At 40.6% G+C, this 27,331-nt stretch overlaps 1 pseudogene; it reads right to left on the bottom strand.

Annotated features, from left to right (window-relative positions):
* The window catches only part of LOC133015653 (uncharacterized protein K02A2.6-like), an 85,045-nt pseudogene that overhangs the window by 39,919 nt on the left and 17,795 nt on the right, over positions 1–27,331 (bottom strand).

The raw sequence follows: 27,331 nt of genomic DNA, 5'->3' as shown, positions 1-27,331 counted from the left end.
TGCATACTACCACAGCGTCCTGGCACCACGCATTATGTATGTAAACACCTCCTCCTACGCGTTGCTTGCTCTTGCAGATGTCTAACAGAGCCTGTTGACTGTACTTGTAATCCGACGCAGACAGACGATTACGAACACGACAAACTTTCGGATAAACACTTATGAACTAAACAAAACACCGCGTGAGTGGTCGCTGCGTCTACACGCACCGCCATCCGTGTAGACAGAATGTACCACATGTAATGACATTCTCTATGGGAATTACTGATATATTGTGTTAAATATCATGTGACCTTGACCTTTTGACCTACCAACATGAAGACAGTCCCTCAAGCTGATATTAAGATATGTATGTTCAAGAAAAACACAATGTTATATTTTGTAAAGCTACCTTGAATTTTGGCTACCAAAATCAAGTGATATAATCCTTGAGTCCAAGTGAATGTTTGTGCTATATGTGATGGGATTCCTTGTCGGCATTCCAGAGATATCACCTTCCCAAAGCCAAACATGTTCTTTGTGAGGTCACTGTGACTTTGACCTTTGAGCACCAAAATCAGATCAGTTCATCCTTGAGTGAAGTGAATATCTGTACCAAATTTGAAGAAATTCCCTGAAGGCATTCTTAAAATATCACGCTCATGAGAATGGGATGGACAGACAACAACATGATGTCCCTCAAGTATTTTTTTTTAAATTACAAAGTGAAAGTCTGAAATTTCGACCTTTACATGTAGAACCAAAAAAAGCTCTGACTGCTTTTCTTCCACCCTATGGATTCAGTTTCAGGATAAAATTAGTTTTTTCAGTTTTTGTCTCAGATCAAAAGAATCTATTTAATAATTTAAAGAAGTATTTACTAGTTGAATGATGGTTACATAACAAGTACCAAGTAGCTTTTTCCCATCCTAAGTGAAGATTATTAATAGAAAACAAGTCCTTACCCCTGAGTAAATTACAGTAATGTGGCTGCCTCTTTTGGATATTTAATGTTGAACACGCTGAAAAGGAAAATTCACTCATTATTCACTCTACTCTACTTTGAAAGTATATTGAAATAATTCAACTACTACTAATTAGGGGCCTTTTCCCCACTGAAAGATGGCTGCAGCCACTCTCTGCCACGGTCTTACAGGTAACTATTTACAGAAACGCCTTAGAATTGAACTTCAGATCAATGTTTTTGATTGCAAGAGTCAAAGAACTATTCAGAAGGTTTTTATAAATTTCAGTGAATCAATGATCACAACACATGCAGTATTAAGAAGTATTCATTAAAATGCAGGTTCATACTGAACATACTCAACTCAACGAGTTTTCATTCTAAACTTTTTTTTAATTACATTTACACAGTGTGATGATTGTGTGTGTGACTGATCACAGGTCTTTTTCACTACCTGTTGTAGTTTTTTGGGGGGAGGGCATGTATTTTTTATTTTTGCACAAAGTAAAACGTGCGCAGGAGCTTGTGCATGCCGCCCGGGTCTCTGTCCTGCAGGGCCTTGCGCACTGGCACTTGGTTTGTGGAGCCCATGCGCGGAGCGTGGCTCTCTGTCTGTCTGGCCGGCCAGTGGACGCTAAGAATATATAATCATAGATAACGATGTTACACTTTAGTATCCCTGTGGACAGAGTGGCTGTGACAACAACACGATTGTGTTGTGTGGCGTTGCTGGAGCAGCAGCAGTGAACTTTTTCATTAATCACGAGTACGTATATTGACCTTTATATATACACATTTTACTCGGATGTTACTTGTGCTCGTAAAAGTTCATTATCTGTACCGGATACTCATTTCAATACTCCAAATTGAAACTCCGCCTGAATCTGAGTATTCTTGGAGGTCACTCAAGTGGTTGGGAGCCTAACAAGGAGATCAGAGGCGTTTGGTCTGTACGCACAGTGAAGTCCAACCCCAGGGCTCAGTCACTCGAACACCCAGGTCACGGGGAGGTCCTTTTTATCGATCTGTGCATATCAAGCTTCAGTGGACGTCAGGCTTTTGAATATGTACACCACTGGTCTGTATTCTCCATGTGGCTGTCGCTGCTTAACGTCGGGTTTACACCGGGCGCTGAAGCGTCGCGTAAGCGCAGCGCCATGCCTTAAATAACAGCTGACTTCCATCCACTCTCATGTTAATCCTCTGTGCCGGTCCCACCAGAGGCTGAAGTGCAGCGCTGCGCCAAGGCTGCCGAGCGCCGTGCAGCGATCGTTTCGGCGTCGAGTCTATTTTTTGCGCTTGACGGGAGCGTATCGCTCCAGGAAACACAGTGAAAAATGATTTTAAACGATATTGATGACATATTTTATATGATATAAATGATAAAATATGCATCCCATAGTTTGTATTCCCCTTCTGTTGTCCTGGAGTTTTAATTTTACCAATTTTACCAGTCACATTATTAAATGCCCCCCTCTGCCCATCCATCCAGACACACGAACAGTCATAAAGATAAAAAGAGAGAGGGGGGGGGGGGTGTCTACGTACTCTCCTCATAGGCTTGAGTGGATAATATGTAATTTACCCTCGACAACCGACATTGAACGGAGTAAACAGCGGCGAAGTTATTGAAGATGGATGACATTAAATTAATAATTGATATGGAGAAGTACAGTGAGTTGTATGATCCTCGGCACATGTTGTATAAAGACAACACCAAAAAGGAATAATGCTGGGACGCCGTTGCAGTTAATGACAAATATCAGCTGTATGTGTGATCACGGAGAGGAATCGCTGGATGACCGCCGCGGAGAAAAGCGTGTCTGTTGTGACCAGCCTGGCGCCTGCGCACTAGGGATCTACGCGGCGCTTACGCGAGGCTTCAGCGTCCTGTGTGTCCAGCCTAGCGCCGGCGCGCTAGGGATTAGCGCTTACGCGACGCTTCAGCACCTGGTGTAAACCCGGCGTTAGGAATCCTCCAAGGACATATGACGATGCATCTGCAAACACAAGAGTGTCTCTTTTTGAGCTATACTTTACTTTTAGACAGTTGGGGAGCTGATTTCCTTCAGTACTTCCTCAAAGGCCTTCTTTTACTGCATGTCCCATGACCATGTGCTGTCATTCTTTAACAGGTTGCTGAAAGGCTTTGTGAGACTGGGCAAGTGAGGGCAAAAATTGCCGATGTAAATGTCTTATGTGTCTTTGTCTTTGTATTAATATAGTGCTTTTCTAGTCTTGATGACCACTCAAAGCACTTTACAGTACAGTTTTACATTCACCCATTCACACATACATTCATACAGTGCATCTAATCGCAGCACTTTGTTATTCTATGGGGGGCCATTCGGGGTTCAGCATCTTGCCCAAGGACACTTCGGCATGTAGATGGGGAAGACTGAGGATCGAACTGCCGACCTTCAGGTTGGAGGACGACCACTCTACCCCTCAGCCACAGCCGCCCACGATGTAGTTCACCATTCCTATAAAGTGTTTAACACCTTCCACATTGAGAGGTTCTGGCATGCTGATAATGGTCTGGTTTGGCCTCAATCCCTTGAGCAATAATTTTATGTCCCAGAGACTTCATTTCATTTACACCAAACTCAGATTTTTCATGTAGGGTCAAACCTGCACTCTCAAACTTCCAGAGAACTTTACATATCATGTTCTGTCTGATCTTTGAAGAACACTAAAACGTCATCTGCATGGCACAGTGTTCCTGGTGTTCCTGCAACGATCTGTGAGATTATCAGCTGAATTGCTCCGGCACGGACAAAATTAAGGGTACTCTCTTAAAGCAATCCCTGCCGAAAGTGTAATGAACGTTGTCATTGGATCAAGATCTTCATGAAACGGTATTTGTGAAAATCCTGATGTAGCGTCCAGTTTAGACAATACTACAATACTACAACAAGTTTTGCAAGAGTATCATCCACAGCTGGGAGTATGTGTCTCTCGACACACTCCTTCTAGAACTCTCTGCTGCATTTGACACAGTGAACCACCAGATCCTTATTTCCTCCTTTCAGGACCTGGGAGTCTCAGGCTCTGCTCTCTCCCTTCTGAGTGAGAAGGGGGCATATTCAGGTCCAGGCCCTGGTAATCTCACGCCTAGACTATTATAATTCCCTTCTGGCAGGTCTACCTGCTAGTGCCATCTGACCTCTGCAGCTCATCCAGAATGCAGCAGCTCGATTGGTCTTTAACTTACCTAAATTCACTCACACTACTCCGCTCCTCCGCTCCCTTCAGTGGCTGCTCGCATCCATTTCAAAATATAAGTACTTGTATAAATGTCAGAGATGTAGATATGGCACTGCATACTTATGAATAATTATGTTATTTTCTAAAAAATTCAATAATTTATGCAGTGTCATAACTACATCTCTGACGTTTATAACAAACCAGACCGTTTAAAAATCGGTTGAAAATTGAGCAAGTTATGGTTATTTAAAAAGTAAGTACCACTACAACACGATGTTATGGGTGAGCGTGCTCACTCTAAAAAGATGGCCGCCATGTGCGGACGTCCGGCTCCGTCAAACTAGACATCTAGTCTTTATATATATCTATGGTGTACAACACATCTCTACACTCTTCTTCTCTTCCTTCGACCTGTTCACTGTCTCCCTTCGCCTCTTAGTGGTGGGGAGGAGTAACTACTATAACAGCAACAAAGCATTAATCTGTCTGTCTTCACAAAAGGCAAAAGTCTCCTCTCTCTCAAAGAGTCAGTCAACAACCTAGCAGGCTCACACAGCTTAGCAGTGTTGTAGCATTGGCCACTGCAGGGAAAGCTGGTCCTCTATTTCTTCTACTTTATCAGAAGTTTCCGTCTTCTACTCACAAATTTGTCTTGCCAACTTTCTGAAACCATGTATGATGTTCTGTCTTGAACATCGGTTGTTAATAAAATGACACAACACTGGCAAGTTCGAAAGAAAGCTCTGAACTAACTGAGGTATCAGGTTTAGGGGCAAGCATTAGAGACTACATTTTTGCTTGCTTGCTATTGTAAAATTCTGTGTACATTAGGGAAGGAAGGTGATCATTTCATTATGTGATGTACATCTGTGCATCTAAAACAGACGAAAAGCCAGAAATTGGTCCTATAGAATCAGTTAAGGAAAGGTGGTTAAGAATACAAAAATCATGAACGTAAATTGATTATAAATGAAATAACTGTATAGTCATTCTATAATTACCTTTCATGTAAATCGCCTTGAAATAATGTTATTTATGATTTGGCGCTATACAAATAAAATCAAATTGAATATATTAAAGTTATGGAATAAAAAGTTTTTGGATTTATTAAAATATTTCCTTTTATAATAACTTTATATTCAACAAAAATTATTGAACAGTATAATATGTTTACCGGTTTTCATGGATGCATGTTATAGTTTCCTGCAATTAACTTGGGACAGGAAGTGTCTCAAATAATCTTCTTTTATGAATTCCATGGTATCAGCTGTCTCAACTCCCATGATGACAATTGCTGGAGATTGATTTGGTGAATGGTGGCATTGCACTATATCATAGTGGAGAATGTGAACACCAAGATCCTAGGCTGGCACTGTCCACGATTACAAAATGCACAAAATGAACCTACTCCTGGCTGACTAGAAGAAGTATAATCTTACCAAGCTCATAACCTCTGTTGTCATCATTGTCCACTGCTAAATCTTTACAAACTACCAAGTCATTTGCATGCTTCCTGCAGAAATGTGTGGGGTGAACGAAGATCTGAAAATGAAAAGAATCAGTCAAACAATCTTTTTCCCATCTCTAATGTGCAACGTTTAATGGTCACCAAATTTGACAAGTCGGTTTTGTGTTTTTTTCAGTACATGCGGGTCTGTAATGCAAAAAATGTCTTGAAATTACAAGGACACTTGTAGATTCCACATGGAAACTGAAAGTTTGCACATTTCTGTGCATTTTGAAATGCTAGATGTATCTTGGGATTGTGTCTGCTGAAAAATAACATTCTTTGCATTTGATAAACACAATTTATACATAAGGGTTTACTCCTCTACCTGAAGTAATTGTTATCTTTGCTGCACCTCAGCCATTGGCTACACAGCCCGAAAGGAAATAGACAAACTGCTGCAAAAATACCTTGTGAGAGTTAATATACTGTAATGTCAAAAATCTTAATGAAGGGAATTCTATTGAACCAATCTATTATGCTCAGGTTGCATAAAAGGTTTGTGTTTTGTCTTGTACCACTGCAGAACCATTCAGCACCTCATACCGATATATTTAGTAGCTACTAAAGGCAAAATGAGCGTCTGGCCGATCCAAACGAAGCTAGCTACCCAGCATTGCGACACAAACACGGACACATACACGAACAGGTGCCCAATTTCAATTTAAATATCTAATAATGTTACTTTGACACAAAGTAGTGAAGCTATGAACAAACTGTCATCCAATAACAACATCTCATGCGCAAATAGGTTATATTATGCAATATTATGCGCCCTACCTTAGACAACTAGCTAAGAGTCTCTCTTCTTTCTACCGATGCACTCTTAATGTAACACACACAGGTAAAGCTGTGATGAAATGTACAGTTTAAAAATAAAGATCTTAGTTACATTGTTAAAGTCGGAAGGCTGAATAAAGATTGAGATGTTGGGTTCCTGTCTCTAAAGTGTTGTGTGCTGTGTTAGAAAATATACAAAATGTAAGACTAATAATTTAGAAGACTAATTATCGCTTAAAATTACAGTATTTTGATCCACAGCAAGATATATATTTATATTTACTGTTAAATTCACTTACCTGTGATTTTTCCCTTAAGGAATTGTTACAGCACACTCACTAGAGACATGTCTTGTGTATTTCTCTCTCCTTCTGCATTAAAACAATGTAGAACACTTTTTGAAACAAAAAATCTCTGGAGTTGACTGCATGTCTGAAAGCAGCTTATGTGAATAGGTTACAGTTAAGTGCTTTGATGTGGCCATTAAGAGTAGAAAAGTGCAGTCTATTTTATTTCGAAGTTACTACTTAAACAAAAAAAGGTTTTGAATAGACAAAACAACACAATAACACAATTCAGTTTTCAAACACATGCACATAGACGCAAACACTCCACTCTGAATTACAGTAGGAGTCTAGAATGTAGGAAAAGATGCATGTGGGGTGCATTGGGAGTGGGAGTTTCAGTTACACTCACACACACACACACACACACACACAGACTGTTGCCACACACAGGCTCGATGAAACAGCTGGTCCAGACACAGCCGTGACCATCCAATCGGAAATGGTAATTAATGGCATTAGAATATTGCACAGTTTGGTGCCATAGAGGGACTGGATGGCTTTAAAATGTGTAAATCCACAAACTTATCTAACCTAGCGACAGAGGGCTTTCCACCCCCTCAGCTAAATAGATTAATTATCTGCAGGGCCTGGTGCTGTCATTGGGAGCAACATATCAGATCAGCCCAGATATAGCTGGAAAGCATTCCTTCTGCTAATGATTACAGCAATGCTGCTGCTTACGAATATGTTTATCAAGAGATTCATGGTGCGAGATAGGGCTCATATGCAAGGAGCTAAAACAGTCAAGAAAGGTTACAAAAAGCACTGAGCAAAAGTCTGGTATCACACTTGTCCTATATTTATTCAGCCCTGTTAGGTATTGGGGATTTTTATTGTTAAGATGCTGATTCCCATGATACACGTTTACCAGCTTTTCAGTTTAACTGTACATGATATTGCCCCTGTGAATATTGTGTGCAGAGAGCCCCCAGGTGTATAGCTGTATCTTAAAATGCTGCAGAAGCACAGAGTACGTTCCAATGCATTACATCTGGGGGTGCACAAATCATCTGAGATTTTGACAAGCAATATGGAAAAAAAGAAGAGGAAAAATAACAAGGTACGAGGAAAAAATAGGGTCCAAAGTCCCAGAAAATGGAGAGCAAAGGATCTCAGGGGTAAGTATTAGTTGTCACCCCATGATCAAATAGTACAGCCGGGAAGCGACTGGAGAGCCTGCGCCCGGGCAAAAAGAAATATAAAGTCCAGATTTAATTCTGATACGGAGAAATAGAATTTCAAAGCTGGATGTCTTATCGTTGGCATGTCCCTTTGCCGCACTGATTTCCCTAGCAAAAGCCTGTCAGTGCTATTATGTTGAGCATGGAACCAATTTACTGCAACAGCTAAAAAGGGTTACCGGTGCTCTTGTACCCCCTAAATGTTTGAAGTTATCACACGGTGGGAAAAATAGCACTTTGAATGTTTGGGGAGGGGCTGTGCTGGGACTTGCTTAGACGGGAGTGGACTGTAATTGAAAAGTATCAATCAAAAACAAGGCACGGGTCAGGGAGGGGAACTTATTATGTTAACCCAGTCCACCGATGCACTGGAAGAGCCCAAATGCATTTCTTTTGTATTGGTAATGCTCCCCTGCTCTCCAAGCCTCTAAGCCCTGCGACCGACGATCCCATATCTCTGGACGGACAGCAGCTGGGAGGGGAAGGAGGGGATTATCAAGTGGAGCATGTGGCCATTACAGGCCTGTTTCATGATGCTATCTGCCCTCTGAGATAAGGAACCCTCGGCTGGTCAGACATTTCCAATTTCTATACATGAGAGATGAAGACCTCGTGCCTCTGCTCACCGTAACCTTTTTTATGTTATTATAATTTTGCCCGGACCCTAACATTACCCTTTCTGTATATAACAACTGTCCTTCCATGTGTCTGCAGCAGGCTAGCTGACCTGCTGCTGCCAGTAAACTACTGAACAGAAAGGCTCTGCACAGTGGTTGATAAACTGGAGAGGAAGAAGAAGCGGAGAAGAGGAGAGTTTGAGAATGTGTTAGTGAAGTTCCTGTTAGAAAAGAGAAAGTAGCCTTAACAAAGTTGGGTATAAAACCACAACTCTGGTAATAGAATCACCTCCTTTTTTGGTAGATTCACTTTAGCTGTGTTCTTCAATTTTACAATATTCAAATAATTTTTCTACTTTAAGATTTCTGAAATGCTAGTTGGCAGGCATAGCTTGTTTAATGTGTATTTCTATCAAGGGCCCCAGAACAAAAGCGTTTCATTTTATTGAACCACCCGTGTTGTGTTTTGGCCATGACTCAATCTGTTTTGATTAGGCCAGAGACAGGGACAACACACACATTTAAATGGGGTAGATCCTCAAAGGGTCACTGAACAATTTCCTCTGTTCATGGTAAAACGATATTGCTCAGCCATTGGTATTCCCATGTGGCTCCCCCTTTTTTCTACAAGGGTCTTAGAATAAATTTCTGGATACATTAACATATATGAAAGTACAAATGACATAGAGTATAGCCAGTTCTTTTTCGTCAAATAGTCCTTAGTTAAGGACACACTCAAGTCGAGGTCAAGCTAAGAGCCAGGGAAATTATGCATTCTTCTTTCTACTGAATGAACACCATGAGGGCATAACAATAATATTTCAGTCCATCTGATGATCTGGCGTTGATAGAAAACATCACACGTCTGTTTTCTACAATAGTTTTGTCGTTTGTAGTTTTTAACCACTGATGATAGACCAATGGGCCTCATTCACCAACCATTCTTAAGAGGAAATGTCTTCATAAAACCTACTTACACAGTTTTTATGAAGATTCTGACATTCACCAATGTTTTCTTATCTGGGATTTGTTCTTATGTAAGAACAGAATCTACGCACACTTGACAACTGAAAGTTTTGACTAAAAGTATCAGTTAGTGTTTTTTACTTTTAATTCTACAGTTGTATTATAATATTTAAATTACCATAATAGTTTAGAATTTGTATCCTCAAAAAGACAAACAAGTTTCAGTGCACAATAATAATTGTTTTAAAAGCATGGAAATGTTGAAGAGGAGAACACAGAATATTTGGTTTATACTGCAAAATATATCATATCTCAAACTCATGAACATGTTAAAGAGGAAAATAATTAGTCACCAATCTTTAGGTTTTGCACACTGGTGTTTACACATCAAATTTGTCACATGTTCTGTAACTTTACAGCTACAGCTTTTAGTTAAAATGTTCCATACAAGTGTGGCCTATTAATTCTGGAAACCAAGTTTATTTCTGTGCTGAGACCAGAGATGAGGGAGGCTCAGGAGATGCAACAGCACCAAACGATGTGTGCATCGCACACAGAGTGGGACCTGAGCCCGAATATTACTCAAAACATAATGTATGAACCTGCCCTGTCATGTCCAGTCCCAATGGGTCCCGTCAGGCTCAGGTTGAGTATCCACATTATGCTCAGCTGAGGGTTCACCTGCAGTGCTGTGTTTCCAATGATGTGCTGCTCCAGTTCAGATAAGTCTGTGCACCTTTCTTTTCTTTCCCCCTCTCTTCTGTGTTTCACAATATTTATTTTGACTTCAAATCCGATATAATTATTTGACTTTTTCCTGATATAGCTGTAACTGAACGTTTAAATGCATTCCATGTATTGTTTTTTGTGGTGTGTTATGTCCACTGCTGACAGTATAAAACATAACTTTTTTTACGGTTTGAGTACACTGTGCACTGTTTAGAATTCTGTTCAATCATTGCTGGTGTAGTGGACATTTTATAAGACAAAATTCACCAAAGACTTCTTAAATGTTCTTTTCAGTGATCTCAGAAAAAAGTGGAGGATTATTCCAAGCAGAGGAAGCTTTGTATTGGAATGACTTGAATATGAATTCTACTGAAATTTTACAGACAAAGAAAACAGAATGTTGCGCATGTCAGAGTGGATATGAGGACATATATATGCAACTAAATCATGTCTCCATTAGTGATGTCTTTTAAAAAAAACTGTTTGAAGACAAAATGAAATCAAATTCCCTTCAGGTTTAAATTGTTACCAATTAAGCCTTTTGTACCAATGACAATGCTATGGAAATCAGGACACACACACACACAAAAAAGCAGAACGCAAACAACCACGGGTTATGGTAGAGAAGGCCTAACTTCGACTCACATCATGAGAGGTCACCTAATAGAGTTATCATTTGCAGATAAAAACATAAAAAATAAACTTATAAGTGGATCAATATAATCAATGGTACAGTTACCAAAAAATCTTCCAGGAGAAAGAACTGAATAACATCCATTATTTAAACACAATTTTGAGTTTGCAGCATTCAGGTTGATTTGTTACAGCACTATTCTCGAAAAGAGGAGACTTCATAGCAGACAAGGATATGGCAGAGTACAGTTTAATTTCCTCAAAATCAAACATCAAAAGTTTTAAAGTAGGAGCTAGGTCTGATGGTTCGACAGCAGTGACCCCTTTCCCTGATAAGCATCTGGAAAGTTGTCATTGCCAAATAGTAGTAAGATCAGTTGGTCCATGATGCCGATTGTGTTTGTTCAAGAACATTAATAAAGCAAATGTTGGAGGACAAACTTAGACTCGGCATTATCAACTTTATCCCTCAGGTCGGCAGTTCTTTTCCTAGTTTTCATGATAACAATTATCTTTATTAGAGTTCACCTTGGGTAGGCAGGAGAATGATGGGCAGCGGAGTGACATGTAGGCAGATTGACAACTAGGCTTGCTACCACATTCTGGACCATCTGTCCACCATGACCAAGTGTCATGGTGCACAAAAAGAGGCCTGTCACAAGGGCATTACACATGTCCTCCATGGATCAGGGAATCCTATGTTGACCATTAGTAAAAGATGGAGATGTTTCTTCTTACACCGGGTTTACACAGGACGCGGAAGCGCCGCGCACCGCCAAGGGAGCCAGGCGCCGCCGTTCTGCCCCCCCGTTAGTGATGATGGTTTCGGCATTGAGTCTATTTTTTTTGCCTGCCGCGAGCGTATCGCACCGGAAAACACACTGAAAAATGATTTTAAACGATATAAACATATTTGATATGATATAAATGATCAAATATGCATCCAATACTTTGTATTCCCTATCTATTGTCCTGGAGTTTTAATTTTCCCAATCACATAAGTAAATGTCCTCCTCTGCCCATCCACTACACGCATACAAGCAGATAGACATAGAGAGAGAAAGAGAGGGGTGGTGGTTGGGGTAAATGAAGACCATCATCATTTACCCCCGAACCCCTACATTGAACGGGTTACATACAACAACAAGCGGAGAAAGGTCCCGTGTGAACAGCCAGGCGGATGCGCCCTTGAGAATGGCGCTGCTCTGCTGCGTCCAGTGTAAACCGAGCGTTAGTCATTATTTGCATGCCCAAAAGTCATAACTGTTCAAAAAAACATCCAAATGCATTGACAAAACATCTTTGACTTAAGGTCCTCTTACTTTCTGTTTTGGAAGCTTTTGACTGGGGTAATTCTTGGATTTAGAAAAAATGAAAGATTGAAAACCAATAGTTCCCTGACAACCAAGGTACCCCCAAGACTATAAAAACAGTCCTAAGTTCGAGGATCTCGTGAGTAGTTGTGCTTCGCGTTATAATTGTTTTGCCAGGTGACGAATAAAGTTAATATGAGTAAATCTTTACGCATGTGTACAACAAATTCTGTAATTTATAGGATGAGGACCCACAGCAGATACTGTATGTTTGAATGGAAATAGGTAGCCATGTAGAAAGGTTAGTAGGTGGGACAGGGGGATAGATAGTCAACTTGAGAAGTATGTTGGTAGAGATGGAGGTAGTCTTCCAGGTTGAAAGGTTGATAGGTAAAGAGGAGGGAAAAGATGGAGGTAGATATGTAGATCGGTATGGATGAAGGACGGTGTCAGGCGGAGGGTTTTTAATTCACATTTCATGTGGGCTCACTCAGCAGTCACTGGAGTCTAAAGTGACTCTGGGGAGCCTCACAGTTCTATATGCAAATACAGCAACGCACCTGGCCAGTGGAGCAGGCCTGCTGAGAGGTTACTTATGCAAATCTGATTGAGTGAGAGCATATTGCCAGAGCACAAGCAGGCATGTGTGCATTTTTGCACGTGCACACACGCACATGCAGCCAGACACATGCACAGAGTCAGTTTTCACAGAATAGGGGTGACAGACAAAGAGGGAAAGGACGAAGAGGAGGACAACAGAGAAGGAGAGGGTAAGAAAGACAGATAAAGGCTGGGGGTGGTGGAAGGCAGAGGACAGGTGGAGGGAGACAGAGAGAGACAACATGTCAAAGAGAAAAGAGAGGGAGAACCGGGAACTGAGGGAAAAGCATAATTCTTCTGGACATAATAGCATCTCTCACTCCTTCTGTCATCATCCCTCCCCCCATGCCCTGCCAGCTTTAAGGGTGCACTGAGGGCATGGGAGGGGACAATCGGCATCCGGGCACAAGGTACTTTCCTATGCACATTTTGTCAATGAGCTGAAACAACCTCCACCCCATCCCCCCACCTCTCTCTCAGAGGCTGGCATTAACCTGCTGATTAAGTGGTAGAGCTTGGCTGGAGCTCAATCTCAGTCAGATGCACAGGCCCATGATGTAGACAAATGACAAGAAATCACATTGGCATGAACATGGCTCTCCGTCAGGCTGCCCCCCAGCTCAGAACCCAAGCACACCACATTAATAAAGACAGATTTAGTCTGGTGATGATTATTGATAATGGTGTCATAATGCAAAATGCCACAATAGATAAGAGTGGAAGTGTACGAGTGTAGTTTTACCCTTCCTCTTGAATGAAAACATACTCAGCCCTTTCATCAGAAAGAACGCTAATGATTAACCAAAACCCAGATTTGATTATTTTTTTCATTACATAACATTTCGACAAATGTTTTTCTTTCTATAATATTTACAATATTGTGATGTGACAACTACTTAATACTTAAGAATCGGGACATTTTGGATTGATGTTAATAAAAAACAGTAATTGTATGGTAAGTTTAGCAAGTACATCACTTTTTTAATGAGTTAATCAATGCCAGATCTTGAATATCTGTAGCAATCCATCCAATATTTTTCAATACATTCCAGTCTGAACAACTAATGTCAACTTAATGGTGACACCAGAGAAGTCAAAGACCACTAAAACAGGTTGGAAATGTCGTCTGGAGACAATGAATGTGAATGAAATGAGTTTTCGGGCAGTCCATTTAATAGTTTCTATTGCCGACCCTTTCTGGTTATATGACTAAAGAGCAGATATCGATTGTATGGAAATGCAAACTCCAGTCTCCTAAATCAAAGTAAAACATACACACGACGACAAAATTGTTGGTACACTTCCGTTAAATGAAGAAAAACCCTCAATGTTCACTGAAATAACTTGAAACTGACAAAAGTAATAATAAATAAATATTTACTGAAAATTAACTAATGAAAATGTCCTGGACAAAAATGATGGTACCCCTAGAAAAGATTGAAAACTATTTGACCATAGGGACATGTTAAACTAAGGTGTGTCCTCGAATTAGCATTGCAGGTGTATTCAAAATTGTAATCAGTCAGTCTGCCTATTTAAATGGTGAGAAGTAGTCACTGTGCTGTTTGGTATCATGGTGTGTACCACACTGAACATGGACCACAGAAAGCTTAGGAGAGAGTTGTCTCAGGAGATTAGAAAGAAAATAATAGACAAGCATGTTAAAGGTAAATGCTATAAGACCATCTCCAAGCAGCTTGATGTTCATGTGACTACAGTTGCACATATTATTCAGAATTTAAGGTCTACAGGACTGTACCCAACCTCCTTGGACTTGGCCCCATAAGGAAAATTGTGAACAAAATGAAGAGACGGATAATACGAATGGTAACCAAAGAGCCCAGAACAACTTCCAAAGAGATTAGAGGTCCATCAGTGTCAGATCGCACCATCCGTCACTGTTTGAGCCAAAGTGGACTTCATGGAAGACGACCAAGGAGGACACCACTGTTGAAAGCAAATTATAAAAAACAAGACTGGAATTTGCCAAAATGAATATTGACAAGCCACAAAGCTCCTGGGAGAATGTCCTTTGGACAGATGAGACAAAACTGGAGCTTAGTAGTCACATCAGCTCTATGTTCACAGACGCAAAAATGAAGCATAAAAAGAAAAGAGCACTATGCCTACTGTGAAACATGGAGGAGGCTCGGTTATGTTTTGGGGCTGCTTTGCTGTATCTGGCACAGGGTGTCTTGAATATGTGCAGGGTACAAGGAAATCTCACGACTATCAAGGCTTTCATGAGCAAAATGGGCTGCCCAGTGTCAGAAAGCTTGTTCTCAGTCGCAGGTCATGGGTCCTCCAACAGAATAATGACCAAAACACACCGCTAAAAACACCCAAGAATGGCTAAGAGCAAAACATTGGACTATTCTGAAGTGGCCTTCTATGAGCCCTGATCTATATCACATTGAACATCTGTGGAAGGAGTTGAAACATGCAGTCTGGAGAAGACACTCTTCAAACCTGAGACAACTGGAGCAGTTTGCTCACGAGGAGTGGGCCAAAATACCTGTTGACAGGTGCAGAAGTCTCCTGAGAGTTACAGAAATTGCTTGATTTAAGTGATTGCCTCAGAGTGTGCAACAAAATATTAAGTTAAGGGTACCATCATTTTTGTCTAGGCCATTATCATTAATTAGCCTTTTGAAAATTATTCTGTTGTACCACAATTTAAAAGCAATTGTGTCCGTGTGTGTACATACTCATCCACCTTCTTGCCCTACATACACCTAACTCCATCTGTGAAGGGTCAACTGCTTTCTACAATAGCAGAACATGTTGGCATGGACATAAATTGTGTTAGTGAGTAATCCAACATGAATGTAATTCTATAGGGATACTGGTTTGAATATACTGGATCATTTGGCATTTATAGCGAAGGAAGATTTTTAATTGTACATTTCATTCTGCAGTGCTCTTCAGTTATTATGTGTGCTCATATAGAGCCATCTTCCATCCACTTAAACTCTCTGCCATGTCCATTCACCATATACAGACCTGTCAGGGAATATCTACAGTAGTTTCCCCTTCTTAGCGATGGCCCAGTGTATAAGCGCGGAGGACATACCATTTACTTTTACAGCCTTGCCTCAAGTGTTCACTGCACTTTCCTCAATGTCTGTTTATCAATCAGGTAATGTTATGTGTTACATACAGAAATATAGCTGTCTTCTCTGTTTGCTGGAAGGATCTTGAAAATCTTCACTGACAGACCTGGAGATAACATGAGGTTTATGTGCTATTTAGTATTATCATTAGCATATAGAAACTAAACCACACGAGTATCTGAATGTCATTTATCTGTTTTCAAGGCTATGAAACAAATGCAGACAACACAAATGCAGTTGTATTATTATGTATTCTGGATAAAATTACAACCTCTATATGACAGAATATACTTCAGATTAATGTATAATTTTAACAAAGAATAAATACTAACTTGCACAATGACATACTGTAAATCTTTAAAATATACGATTTTTGCATAGTTGGTTGTAATACTGAAAAAAATAGTTTTGTGTTTGTGATAAGTACTTAACTAAAACGTCGTTAAACTGATACCATATCCATAGTTGTGGCAAGGATTTGTGTGTCCACCTAACTACCAAAGTTATTAGTTTCAGTGGCAGATAAATTAATCGGAAAAGACTGACATGGAATGAAACATGTGGCCGAAAATATAAATATTTTCCTTTTTGTCTCCTTGATTCAATACTTTTTTTTGACTGCTGTTTAAACCATCACACCAGGCATCAGTCACTCTATCTGACATAAATTGTGTTTAATTAGTTGTAACAAAATGTTGGAGGAGATACCTGTCCTCACTCTGTGTGCTTACATGTCAATTTGCTCTTTCACATGTCACACGGAGTGATGAATTGTACCTGACAAATTAATTTGATAAATCATAATTACGGTATGTACAACTTAGGGAGGTTGACTCGAGGTGGGGGTGGCTTTGCGTGGAAAAGCTTACTTGTATTTGTATAATCATTCAATGACTTGGCAGCAGCACTAGTGTAATGTAAATTATTTGAATACATCCCAATCTAGTGTATGAGGAATGACTTGTCATCAGCAAGTAAAATGAACAAATGACTCCCTAATGGCTACGTTACCCCTTCAACTACAATCGTCCCCTGTAAATCTATTTGTTTTTACCTCTTAACTGAGTGGTAGAAAACCAGCCAATGCAGCCAGTGGAAGGACAAATAATGCAATGTAGTTAATAATAACACAGTCCCTTTCTCGTTAGTCAATGCCTCTCGCTCCAGTAATGGCCCAATTAAGGGAAACTAACCTCAGTCCTCTTTAGGTGTGTCACAAATTGATTATCTCACCATGAGCAGTCAGTCCAGTGCTTGCAGATCACAGATAAAAAAGATGGTGTTTGTGCACGTGTGGAAAGTCTGCGCAGGCCCAAATGGGGCAAATAAGCGACTGTTCTAACACGTGTTTAGGCTTTACAGAGCTCATGCAAAAGGGTGGATGGTAAGGAAAGAGACATGAGGAGGGGGTCAGGCTGAAAAGGAGGAACATCATGGATCTGTGATTTGCTTGTTCTGTACCACACTGAAGCTTTTTTCCAGTATCTGCACATTTAAACCTCTCCTCCTTTTTTTCCCCTTCAAACACACAAATTCTTATGCATCATTCTATGCCACAGCTTTTCACTCCAGACTCCGGACTGTTTATTCTCGCCTCTTTATAGAAGAGTGTTTTCAGTTTTGAAAATGACCTCCTTGTGTTTTGTGTCAATTCCTGTGTTTCATGTTGTCCCACTCTGTTTCTTTCTGTGTTTCATTCTGTGATTAGATTTGTTTTCTCCCTGTGTTCTGTTTCCTGTTTTATTTTGCAGTTGTTATGTATCTTCACCTCCTGTCTTTGTCCTGTTTCCCACCCTTCTGATTGTCTGCACCAGTCCTCATGTGTTCCACCTGTGTTCAATTGCCCCTGCCTTCCATTACATTTTATTTTTTTTAGCTGATGCTTTTATCCAAAGCGACTTACAATAATTGCATTCAACCCCGAGGGTACAAACCCAGAACAACAAGAATCAAGAAAGTACAATTTCTTCAAAAATAAAGTAAAACTACAAAGGTCTATAAATAAGTGCCATTTAAGTGCAAATAAATTGTTAGTTTCAAAATTTTCAAGGTGTAGTCGGAAGAGGTATGTTTTTAGTTTGCGGCGAAAGATGTGTAAACTTTCTGATGTCTGGATGTCAATGGAGAGCTCATTCCACCATTTAGGTCCCTGTGTATATAAATCTCTGTGCTTCCCTTTGCTTTTCATTCCTCTGCGTCATCTCCATCTCTTATGAGTTCCTAGTGTTTTCCCCAGTGTCCTCTATGTTTTTTTTAAGTTTATACTTTTGATGTCTACTTCTAGTTGTTTTTTCTGTTAAAACGACTGTTTGTTGAATCGTCTCTGTCTCTGCATCTTGGGTCCACCTGCTCCTCACAAAACCCTGACATATAGTCCTGTCCCTTGATGAATGTGGTTACAATGTGTCTCATCTCCTTATCTTTGACATTGTTGTCATAGTGAGGTGGCTGTGGATCAGTTGGTAAAACGGCAGAAGAACGGCACTATATAAATATTGACTATTTAGCAACTGTTTGGGAGTGTTATGTGTTGTTGCTGCGGCATCTTTGTATTTACATTACACCACAAAATTTCCCTTCAGCTTCTAATCAGCAGATATAAATGTGTAAGCAGGTTTTACGAGTGGAAATTAAATTGTAATAAAATATTTTTGTCAGGAAAAAAATTTAATATTATAAACTGTTTGAGCTTTTTCTGTCTGATCACAAGATCATAATCATGATCACTAGTTCAGGGGACCACATGGAGCATGTGCCCAACCAACAAATATACCCAACTTAAATAAATGTCGCTAATAAGTTAAAGTGTTTTGATTAAAGGTGGAGTTAGTAATTCTGCAGAACAACCTAATATTTTAAAACAAATATAACCCTCCCTTCACTGCTCTGCCCCCACATTCATGCATGCATATTGCCAAGGTCCACCACTGAATTCACAAGTTGTAATTAACTATATCGTCATCACCGTCATTTACATTTACACATGTTTCTAGCCTTAATGTCCTCTGATATCATCCGGCGAGGTGCATTCAGGGACTGAAATGCTAACATCCGCTAGCTTAGCCACTTCTGGTGAACTTTTAGGATTAGACTGTGGAAGAGATTCAAGATTCAAGAGTTTACTGTCATGTACACAACGATTACATTAAGCAGTTGCTTACAATTAAATGCTTGGGTCACAGGCTCTCTTATGAAAATGCTCAGAATATTAAAAGCAGACAAAACAAATGTAAATAAAATAGGATAGAATAGAATACAAAAAAAAATGTAAATAGAAATAAAATATACATATCTAAAATATATACAGTATATACACCTGAAGAAAAAAAAGAAAAACAATAGTGCTGCAGACGGCAGCAGTCAAAAATGTTTACGGCTGGGGTGAACAGGGGGCTTTGATGATCTGTTTGGTCCTCCACCTACACCGCTGGGTGTAGAGGTCCTCCATGGATGGTAGCGCCGACCTTGTGATGTGTTGGGCAGACTTTACCACCCGCTGTAGAGCCTTACGGTTCAGGGCGGTGCAGCTGCCATACCAGGCGGTGATGCAGCCAGTCAGGATGCTCTCTTTTGTGCACCTATAGAAGTTGCAGAGAATCCTGGCATCCATGTGGAGCTTCCGCAGCCTGCGGAGGAAGAAGAGCCACTGTCTGGCCATCTTACTAATGGAGTCTGTGTGATGGGTCCAGGTCAGGTCATCACTGATGTGGACCCCGAGGAATGTGAAGCTGCTGACTCGCTCCACCGTAGTCCCGTTGATTGAGAGGAGGGCTTGTTCATCTCATCGTCTCTTCCTGTAGTCCACGATCAGCTCCTTATTTTTTCCGAAATTGAGATGGAGGTTGTTGTCCTGGCACCAAGATGTCAGGGCTCTGACCTCCTCTCCGTAGGCCTTCTCATTGTCGCCGGTGATCAGGCCTATGACAGTGGTGTCATCGGCAAACTTAACGATGGTGTTGGAGCTGTGGGTGGCCACGCACACGCAATCATGTGTGAACAGGGAGTACCGGAGAGGATTGAGCACGGGAAATTACCGTGTTTTGGGAGAATTTTTGGTTAACGGCTGTTCACAGGAATCTGCAGGCAGCACAGAAAACTGTCATGAATTGATGCGGTGTACCAGTTTCTGGCAGTTTTACAGGCCTGAGAATGTTGGGAGGTGACCCCCCTGCTCCTTAGCCTAGGCGAGGCTTTCACATGCAAATGACAATGCTCTGAGCTTTACAAATGCAAATCAGGATAATATCCCTCAGTGCAGATAACACCTTTTTCTAAAAGATACCAACTACACCAGGCTCAAAATAAATATAAAACCTGAAATCGTAAAATGTTTCCCTTAAGTAAGTGAGTGTGCTATAATGAATTACATTGTATACCATGAGTAAAGGTCAATGCTATGAAAAAAATTTGAAACAGTGCATTTTATTTCAACATTTTTTTATAATCCAAAACAATGAGGCTCAGTAAGTCTGTTTCCCTGGACAGGAGTGACAAACCACCTCTTCAATCTTAATTGCCTATGAACACTATCCTAAATCTCAACCACTGTGCAGAGTGGCATGATTACAGTTACTTTTTCACTTGTGTTGGTTAAATGCACAGTGGATGTGTTAACCACACATCTACCAACAATCCCCTCAACGGGAAGAAATGATGCTGTGCCCTGTAGACTCCAAACTTCTACTGACTTTACATAAAAATATCTGTCCTCCCAAAATACTGGCAAATATAGCACCATATTCTCATGTCCATTATAATTGCTTAGTTTTCACCACTACTTTCAAAATTGCTACTAAACATTCATTGATTCACTGATTTCCTTTTTCAGTGTAATATTTAATCCCCCATGGACTGCACAGTGACCAAACAGCAGCCGCCTGTTTGGCAACAACATACATCTCTGCTCAGTTTGATTATTATTTTAAATATAAAGAAGACACAATATAGAGCTGAAATTCCTTGATAATTTGAACTTCAATTGTCTTATTGTTGTTATTAAACTTTCTCAGTATTCCATTAAAACACTGAACACTTTTATCTAAGGCAACTTACAATAAGTGCATTCAACTATGAGGGTACAAACCCAGAACAGCGAGAATCATGTATGTACATTTACTTAACACCAGAAAGAATAAACGGTCCTCAGTCACATACTCATCCCATATGAAGGTGCAATTTAAAAGCTGTTTTAACCGCTGCTTTAAGATGAAAAGGACAGTTGTGAAGTTTAAGTCTGGAAACCTCACGTCACTCGCTCGCGTCATCACCTGATGGGCTCGTCCAATCCCAGCCTTGTAAATGCAGCGTCAGTCTCCCGCAGACATGAAGCGGCTCTTGTTAGCGTGGTCGGAACGAGTGACTCTGTTTTCGGCGTAAATAACTTGCTGAAGTTGACACAACGCTGTTTCCCTGGAGGAGAGAAAAGTGCGTTGGAAAGCAAAGCCGCGGGCCCCGTGTGGACGAGTCGAGGCCGGGCGCACAGTCCCTTAGTTAAGGTGAGATCTGAAAAGCGTGTCAGCAACTTTGGGATAGCGAGAAAGTTGCTAAAATAAGAATAAAGCATCGAGTGCTTGAGCAGAACTAGTGCATGTGATAATATGTATGAACTACTTAAATCTAACAGTTTGTTCTCGTTAAGTTTTTTCATCAACGTGACTTTTTTCTCTGTTTGTATTTTTTTGGAAAGTCTCCGTCTTTTCACACCTGATGCAAATGGCGGCGCCACGAACTGATTAAGATGACTAAGATTAAAGAATAGATGTGCTGTGCTGTTTAAAATACATTCTCCAGGTTCACTTTATGTGATCCATTTCATCATTGTGTTTTCACAGCCTGAGCAGGACACAACGAGGCGGTCACTGCGCGTTAGGCTGAGACTCGCAGAAAGTCCGGATTTAAAGTGCGGAAAATGAAGCCATTGTATGTAAGTAAATGGTAAATGGATTTGTATTTATATAGCGCTTTTCTAGTCTGATGAAGACCACTCAAAGCGCTTTACAGTACAGTTTCACATTCACCCATTCATTCATACAGTGCATCTACTTGCAGCACTTTGTTATTCTATGGGGGGCCATTCAGGGTTCAGCATCTTGCCCAAGGACACTTCGGCATGCAGATGGTTCAGACTGGGGATCGAACCACCGACCTTCAGGTTGGAGGACGACCACTCTACCCCTCAGCCACAGCCGCCCAGTAACTGTTTAGGAATTGTTTATGTGTTTTTTTGCTGTGGATCTTCCAACGGTGATGCAGCGAGGCTATTTCAGTTTATTAATAATAAACTCATGTTATTTTCCAACTCCCTGTACTATGACGTTCTAAGACACACTATGAAGGAGCTTCCAGTACATTCAACTGGACCTTGCAGCAGCATTGAGGAGTTCAGGAATCGACAGAGAAGAAAGAGGGTAAGGTTAGAGTCATTACATATTTTTTCAGTTACATGTATAGGTGTATGTTGTCATTGAACTGTGCTAATTGTACTGATTGTGTTTACAGCTGATTGAAGCGGGACAGACGACATGGATCCATCCTTCCACAGCCAGGAGCTCACCGACCTGTGTGCCACTCTTCATATAAGACTGGAAGCTACACTGGATCTCACAGCTACACACCACAGACGTCTACACACTGGAGAAGATTCAGGCAGAGTCCCACAAAGAACCCAGAGGCTGCAAACAGACATTTCAAGCTTCACCTGAGTTTTTCACTGGCTAGGCCAGTTGTGTTTGTACAATATTTGTGCTGTATGTAAATAAAGCTTTGACTCCACATCTACCTTGTTTATGTTTGTTCCCTGTACAATATGTTCACATATAACATCAAGCATCACATGAATGAATGTATAGTCTTAATTAACTGCAGTGCTTTTGTTAAAGGTTTACTAATAAATAATTATATTAATATATACATTATTAGTAACATCAATATATTAATTTTTGTTATTAATATTGTGTGGGAGGGGTTTACCCACGTGTGTACTGCAATGACCCAGGGTGACCAATAGCAGCAGATCTACCAGCCAATCACAAGTGACTTTTCGTTTCAAGGGTCTGTGGTTTCCTCCAATGGTGAGTGGTGGCAGGCTCGTACCAGCGGCTTCACTCCGATTCATATGCTAATTAGATCACACCTTCGCTCCGCGTCTTCGCTCACCCCCCCCCCCCCCCGCAGCTCCCCCACTTTGTTCTCCAGACCCCCTGAAACGGTAGTGAAACTACCTGTTTTATTTTTCACTGTGTGTACATTTCTGTCAATTAAATCAATTACATCAGGAGATATGTCCCACAATAAGTCATTGAATTATTAACCCTATCTCCCATACATACTGGGCAAGGCAAAGCATCATTAACTTTGCTAACCCTAACCCTCAAAAGCAAACATTTCTTCATTGAGGTTGTGTTTTGAGCCTGTTCAGTCAGGTTGCCAGTGCATCTGATGAGATACCCTTTCTCTAATATCCTTCCTTTCCCATCCGTGGCCTATCCGGCACTCACTCCATCCTCCTCAGCCTCCTTGCCAGCTGAACAACAATAGGGTCCCTGCCTTGGTGATTGACAGCCTACCTAATTGTATCCACTCACTCATGACAATTTGATTAAAATATTACGCCAAAGTCTCACCCCCTGTTTGTTCCCCCCCTCCAAATCTAATTTTGATTTAAAAGAAGAGAGATTACCTCCACGAGCATGACTGAGGATGCCATTAACTTCTACTTAATCTTTATTACTGCTGCGATTTTAACAAATGTATGGCTTTCGTTTCGTTTTACTCAATTGTTTGTTTTTTCTTCCATGCTGTCCACTTTTTTATCTCTGTTCTCATGTTAGAAGTTAAGGTATGGAATTCAGAACAGGTGCATCTATGGTGTCAAGAGGTTGTAAACTAATTAGCAGGGCCGTGCAGAGACCTTTAGAGGGGCAGGTGATCAAATTTCGAAAGGGGCACATGGAATGGCAAGGCACAGAATCCCTAATTGCATATGAAAACTGTGCTTGTAAGTGATGGGTGATATAGAAAGTGCTGTACATTGATGCACTGTATGAATGTGTGTAATGTGATGTCATGAGGGTGTTCTGAAGGTAACATAGTGTAGCTATGCTTTAGTTTCGAAGAACTCAGTGAGCTAAAAGTTTTGATTGGAATACCCGTTTTGGTTTTCTTCACCCAATATCTGCAAGAGTTAAGTTAACCTGTTCAAAGAAGTCTGTGTACACTGCATTTAAGTTGAAAAACAACGCTTTGCTATTGTTATTGCCTGAACCCACACTGCCAAAACTCCCAGAGAAAAGCTCCTGACCTCAAGACATCACATGAATGGATGAATGGCAAGTGGTGAGTGGTCATCAAGACTGGAAAACCACAAAATAAATACAAACTTTGTACGATTTACCAACTTTCATTGGGTTCCCAACTTACGTGTACAAGATCACTGTTAAGTTTTACTTGCAACTTCAAGGGTTGAGTTAAAGAGTTGGGTTGATGTGTGACTGATCGTATTTCTTTTGTCATTCGGTATCGTACAACACATCACACCCAAGCATCACAGCAAAGAGGGGGAGAGGGAGAGGGATCCACACAACCTCAGGGTTGTAACAATATTAAATAATATCATGGCTGTAAGGCTGTTTTTCTTTTATGTTGTATAAAGGCCTGTGTTTGCATAGGCCTAATAGTGCGTGTGCGTGGCTGTGTGCAACATTACATACCACCTCCAGGGTAGCGGGGGTCGCCAGTCTCTGGTACCGTTATTTTGCAGGCTGAAAAGTTTGGGAACCCCTGGTCTAGAGGCTCTGTGCACAGCGCCTGAAATGGCACACTCATCTTCATCCCTCTGAACAAACAGTGAGCTGCAAATATACGCAACAAAACCAGATACACAAATACACACAACACAACAACAAGGTTTCTGATTTGAATATTATTCCAGAATGACCATAAAGTTCAAACATCACCTCTCTATTTCCTGTTGGACTGTTGTATTAAAGTGTTTGTCTTGGTTAGGTTTACCTAATAAACTGAGTTTATTTTATAATGCTCTCTATTGGCAAAACTATTGGAAATAATATTGGTATAAAGGTGCTGGCTCTTGGTGTCTGTGCATAGTAAATATTTCTTGCTGGTACTGTGTTTGATTCACATGTCACCTCCTTTGAATACAAGGTGTCATCCGGTTTGACCTGAACTCCAACTCCCCCGGAACTGCGGTGTTGCCCTGTGTCACCCAGATTCGGATCCAGCCCTCTGTGGTGGTAGCAGGATGCTTTAACACCTCGCAATTACAAGGGTCGTGTCCCCGGCAGCCAATAACACATATCTAGTCGAAAATTTGCCAGATGACCCCCCACCACTCTCCCTTACCTTTCCTAAATGATTCTTCTCACCATGTCCCTATCTCTATCTCCACTCCCTCCTCCATGATTATTTAGAGGTTCGTACATTAGTCAAGTTGGCTGTGAATGACAGGGTTATGCATAAATTGTGTACAATTGCTGAACTTTAAGAATCTGCAAATAGATGGAGAACACAATCTAAGATGTCTAATACAAGAACCAGGCTGGTGTTCACAAAGGTCAGGGGCCAAAGAGATTGCTTGCATCAACACCAGTTTGCTTAATAGGAGTGACAATATGTCTGCATGTATACAGGGGAAAGGCAATGGTTCTACTCCAGTGCATCTAATCCCAAAATATGCTGAATATTTAATCTTTGACATTTACATGGGCTTTGAGACCACAGTGCATGTTGGCAGAGGGAGGAAAGATAGAAGGATGTCAGTTGTTCAGGGAGAGCTGTGATCTGAATGGAGAACGATGTCTTCAGACAGAACAAATAAGAGTATGATGATATAAAAACTGATTTCATTATCAAATAATGGAAGCTTCTTATATAAGAAATGGCTGCAACATCATTCCTACCATGTTATCATGAATTATTTTCTAAATAGGATACAATCATACAATGGGGAATAATAATCTGGTCAAATGAAACTTTAAATTGTTGTTAATATTTGCAGTGATATTTTAGAAGTGTCTTCCAGAAAATATTTTTTGTCGACCTCGACCTTTGAAACATCAGTAGCATAAATGAATCATCATGAGATACTGAGATATTGCCAGACTGGTTTAAAAATCAGTTCAAAATTTGCACAATTTCCTTTTAGTGAAAAAAAAAACAGAAGTTATATTGGAGTTATATGGATAATGATATGTTCCTCACTGTGTTAGCGGTAATTGGAGGAGCATTAGCCTTGACAAACATCAGCATCTCATTTGAGGTGACCACATCATAGAGATAAAAAAAGAAGAGAGCTCTGAGTTGATGAGTAACAGTTTTTAATGTTAAAGTCTGTAAAGTATGCGTATTGTGTTCTGCATGTGTGGTTTGTCTTCTGTAAGTTAAACCTTTTCAGTTGGATAATTCAGTGTAGTATTGATTAAGTTGTATTGTCTTCTCATGTATTTATCAGTTTAAAGCACACTCCATATTTAATAACAGTGGCTAAGTGTCCGATTTAGCCACCGTTCATTCACTGGGTTTGTGTGTGTGTGTACTCTAAATGAAGCTCAGCACAAGTTCAATCAGGAAGACTTTCCCAAATCAATCAATCTCCACACTGCATTCTCTTACTCTCTCTATATGTTTATTAATAAGCTGATTGTGGGCGTTTCTAAATGGCCAATAAGATTCTCCCACATTCTCTTCCAGCAAATCATGCGGCTGCTGTCAAACTTTAAATCCCTTCTTCTCTCTTCCCCAGTCAGCCGTCATTCAGTTACGCGAGTAATCCATCACCACCCCAATCTTCTCAAATCTTCAGCAGAATCATTATCACCTTACCTGGATCCTCAACCTCCATCTGTGTCTAGACCCTTTGGGGGGTTTCCTATCCTACATTCTGCTCCACCCCCTACAAATCCTGATGACATCAAATAGGGGTCCAAAACGCTTTCTCTGTCATCCAGCATGCATCACGGGCCTTAGGATCATCAATATTAATTTCCGCATGACAGTGGCAGTCAGCCTTGTGTGACGCTTAGCCCTTAACAAATGTTTAACTCCCTACTTAAACGTATGTCAGCGAACCACAAAGATGTTTTCATCAAGGACAAGGGTTCTGTGCCGATCCTCAGTCATACTAACATGCCTTAAACACACATACTCACATATTCACACAGCCCTGAAAGTTGGGCATGAATAGAGAAACAAACCTCTGTACAGGGCATCAGGACAAAGTGGAGTATGAAAGGAGAGTAAAGGAAATATGAAATCCAGCAGAGAAGAGACCGGAAGGAAGGGGATGAAGAGACTGATGAATTGAAAATATGAAGAAATAGGAAAAAGGGAGTGGAGAGAAGAAATCCGAGGTGAAAATTTAGATAAGAGGAGGAGAAAA

This window comes from Limanda limanda, chromosome 12 (genome assembly GCF_963576545.1).
Source record: "Limanda limanda chromosome 12, fLimLim1.1, whole genome shotgun sequence".
NCBI lineage: Eukaryota > Metazoa > Chordata > Actinopteri > Pleuronectiformes > Pleuronectidae > Limanda > Limanda limanda.
Note: the sequence above shows the minus strand (reverse complement) of the source record. Positions and strands in the feature narration are given on the sequence as shown.